Genomic DNA, 4,485 nt, shown 5'->3' with positions numbered 1-4,485 from the left:
TTTTTATTTAGACATCTTATGTATATTAAATACTTATGTTTAACATAATTTGTTGGGAATTTAAAGAGCTTAAAGTTGCTGTTTTAAAACATTTTAAAATTTGTTAGCCTTTGAGTAATTAAAGTATATGTGAAAAGATTCCTATCTTTTTCTCGAAAAACCTATAAGCTTAAAATACTTTAGTCTTGCATTAGGTTTCATAGCATTTAGAGAGCTTTAAAATAACTGTTTTTAGACATTTTATAATCTCTTATTTTTCGAGTTATTACAGTTTTAGATTGCAAATGCCTTCCCTATTTTTTGACACTCTATAAATTTTAAATTCCTAAGTTTTGTATCAGGCCTTAGAGCATATCAAGGGCTTTAAAATGACATTTTTAAAACATTTTGGAATATGTTAGTTTTCGAATTATTATAGGATGTGTGTAGAAATTACTTCTTTTTATTTAGACAACTTATGTATATTAAATACTTATGTTTAATATGATCTTGTTGAACATTTAAAGTGCTTAAAAGTAGCTGCCTTAAAATATTTTAAAATTGGTTAGCCTTTGAGTAATTAAAGTTTATTTGTAAGATTCCTTCCTTTTTCTCGAAAAACCTATAAGTTTAAAATGCTTTAGTCTTGCATTTGGTTTTTAAGCTTTTAGAGAGCTTTAATATAACTGTTTCTAGACATTTTAGAATCTGTTAGTTTTCGGGTTAATAAAGTTTTTGTGTACAGCTTTATTCTTTTTTTTACACCACTTTTGTATATTAAATACTTATGTTTAACATCAAGTTCTTAGGCATTAAATGTGCTTTAAAATGTCAATGCTATTACATTTTAAAATTTTTAAGTTTTCGAATAATAAAAATTTTTGATTGCAAGTTACTTCCTTGTCTTTAGACACTCTATATATTTCAAATACCTAATTTCTGTATTAATTCTTAAAGCATATAAAGTGCTTTAAAATGACTGTTTTAAAACATTTTAGAATATGATAGTTTTCGAATTATTATAGGATCTGTGTAGAAATTTCTTCATTTTATTTATACATCATATGTATATTTAATACTTATGTTTTACATCATGTCGTTGGGCATTTACAGAGTTTTAAATTTGCTGTTTTATAACATTTTAAAATATCAAGTCTTTGAGTAATTAAAGTATATGGGTAAAGATTCCTACCTTTTTCTCGAAAAACCTATAAGTGTAAAATACATTAGTCTTGCATTAGGTTTTATAGCATTTAGAGAGCTTTAAAATAACTGTTTTTAGACATTTTATAATCTCTTAGTTTTCGAGTAATTACAGTTTTTGATTGAAGATTACTTTCCCGTTTTTTGACACTCTATAAATTTTAAATACCTAAATATTTTTATCAGGTATGTGAGCATATCAAGAGCTTTATAATGACTGTTTTAAAACAATTTAGAATAAGTTAGTTTTCGAATTATTATAGGATCTGTGTAGAAATTACTTCATTTTATTTAGACAACTTTTGTATATTAAATACTTATTTTTAACATCATGCTTGGACATTTAAAGAGCCTAAAAGTTGCTTTTTTAAAACATTTTAAAATTTGTTAGCCTTTGAGTAATTAAAGTTTATGTGTAAAGATTCCCTATTTTTTCTCGAAAAACCTATAAGTTTAAAAGACTTTAGTCTTGCATTAGGTTTTATAGAATTTAGAGAGCATTAAAATAACTGTTTTCAGACATTTTAGAATCTTTTTGTATTCGAGTAATTTAGTTTTTGAGCTCAGTTTTTTCTTATTTTTTACACTAATTATGTATATTAGGTACTTATGTTTAGAATTAGGTTTTTAGGCATTAAATGAGCTTTAAAATGGCTATAATATTACATTTTAAAATTTTTTAGTTTTCGATTAATAACAATTTATGTTTGCAAGTGCCTGCCTTTTTTTTAGACACCCTATATATTTTAAATACCTAAGCTTTTTATCAAGTCTTTGAGCATATAAAGTGCTTTAAAATGACTGTTTTAAAACATTTTAGAATAAGTTAGTTTTCGAATTATTATAGGATCTGTGTAGAAGTTTCTTTTTTTATTTAAACATCATATGTATAATTAATACTTATGTTTTACATCATGTTGTTAGGCATTTAAATAGCTTTAAAATGGCTGTTTTAAATATTTTAAAATTAATTATTCTTTGAGTAATTAAAGTATATGTGTAAAGATTAATAGCTTTTTCTCGAAAAACCTGCAAGTTTTAAATACTTTGTTTGCATTAGGTTTTATAGCATTTAGAGAGCTTTAAAATAACTGTTTTTTGACATTTTAGATTCTCTTAGTTTTAAAGTAATTACAGTTTTTGATTGCAAATGCCTTCCCTATTTTTTGACCCTCTATAAATTTTAAATTCCCAAGTTTTTATCAGGTCTTAGAGCATATCAAGAGCTTTAAAATGACATTTTTAAAACCTTTTAGAATATGTTAGTTTTCGAATTATTATAGGATTTGTGTAGAAATTACTTCTTTTTATTTAGACATCTTATGTATATTAAATACTTATGTTTAACATAATTTTGTTGGGAATTTAAAGAGCTTAAAGTTGCTGTTTTGAAACATCTTAAAATTGGTTAGTCTTTTAGTAATTAAAGTTTATGTGTAAAGATTCCTTTATTTTTGTCGAAAAACCTATAAGTTCAAAATACTTTAGTCTTGCTTTTTGTTTTATAGCATTTAAAAAGCTTTAATATAACTGTTTTCAGACATTTTAGAATCTGTTTGTTTTCGAGTAATTAAAGTTTATGTGTACAGCTTTCTTCTTTTTTTTTATACTACTTATCTATATTAAGTACTTATGTTTAGCATAAGGTTTTTAGCCATTAAATGAGCTTTAAAATAGCTATCTTATTACATGTTAAAATTTTTTCGTTTTTGAGTAATAACAGTTTATGATTGCAAGTACCTTCCTTGTTTTTAGACACCGTATATATTTTAAATACCCAAGTTTTGTATTAGGTCTTAGAGCATTTCGAGAACTTTAAAATGACTGTTTTAAAACATCTTAGAATATTTTAGTGTTTGGGAATAAGCATTCAAATTGAACAGCTCCACGTGACAGTTGTGTCGTGATGAAGACACGCCTCTTTTCCCAGCATTCTCTTGAAGAATCATCGTAACGCCGACTTTTCCGTCAGCTGTACAGTACATTCTATATTCTAATACGGTTACGACGTGCTCTTAAAATGTCATCTCAGTTTCTCATTTTTGAGCTCGTTCCGTTACTCAGAACACTCAAGAGATTAATATAATCTCTAAAAGTCTTCTCACAGGATTATTAGAATCCAAACGTCTCAAGCCTTCTCAATCTACAACAGACTTCTCACAAAAACTCACTACGGTAACACGTGGCACCACCTATTTTGTAACGTAATTATTTAAAATTTGACCACGGCATTTGTAAGGTGCTCGGTGTTCTTATCATCTCATTTTTTATTTTATTTCCTCAACATTTTGTCCTTCGAGCCGGATCGGGCATTCTTACAATTGCCAATTATACGAAATAGTGTGAAGTGCGTGTAGTGCCGTCTCTCTTCCTCGCTCACGGTCGTGCAAAGCGAGGTATATTGCTATCTCTCTCTACCTCGTGCGCGTCCTTCGCGGAAGTCTTTCACGCGTTCGTGCAAAGCGAGGATAGTACCATCTCACTCGCTCCGTACGATCGTGCTCAGCGAGATTATCGCCATTTCTTGCTCGCTCGCGTTAGTGAGACTCTAGTGAAATCTCTCTCGTGCTCGCTCGCGATTCGTGCGTTGCGAAGCTAGTGTCTCCTCGTGATCGCTCGCATCGTGCTCAGCGAGATTATCGCCATCTCTTGCTCGCTCGCGTTAGTAAGACTCTAGTGACATCTCTTCGTGCTCGCTCGCGATTCGTGCGTTGCAACCTAGTGTCTTCTCGTGCTCGCTCGCATCGTGCTCAGCGAAATTATCGCCATCTCTTGTTCACTCGCGTTAGTGCAAATCTAGTGACAACTCTCTCGCTCGCTTGCGATTCGTGCGTTGCGAAGCTAGTGTCTTCTCTCTCACTTACTCTCTTGCGTTCATGTGCCGTGAGGTATAGTGTTGACTTACTCTCTCCCACACGTGTAGTTCGTGTGTTATTCGGCTTGTCGGCCTATTCGACCGCTCTTAAGGAAGTCTCACCATCCTGATCATGCCTGTCACGTGCGACAAGAATGCAACCCCTAAGGGGACAGTCGAGTGGATATCGTCTCTCACAGGGTGGCAGACTCAAACAACAGAGTTGCTCAGTACATCAGCAACTCAAGGGGCGGTGACTCGAAGTCTGTCGCCGTCAAGGCTCAGTAGTGAGCTCCTTTTAATGGTGCACTTTTAGAATGAGCTCGTTGAGGCGATGGAAGATATGCTCAGCCAAGTCACCAAGCCAGCAGCTGACCTTGCATTGACCGAAGTGACCATGATGCTAGACCAGATCAATGAATTGCACCAGACTTTTAGTACAAATCATT

Source organism: Polistes fuscatus, unplaced genomic scaffold (assembly GCF_010416935.1).
Source record: "Polistes fuscatus isolate 324 unplaced genomic scaffold, CU_Pfus_HIC Scaffold29, whole genome shotgun sequence".
In the NCBI taxonomy this organism is placed as follows: Eukaryota; Metazoa; Arthropoda; class Insecta; order Hymenoptera; family Vespidae; genus Polistes; species Polistes fuscatus.
Note: the sequence above shows the minus strand (reverse complement) of the source record.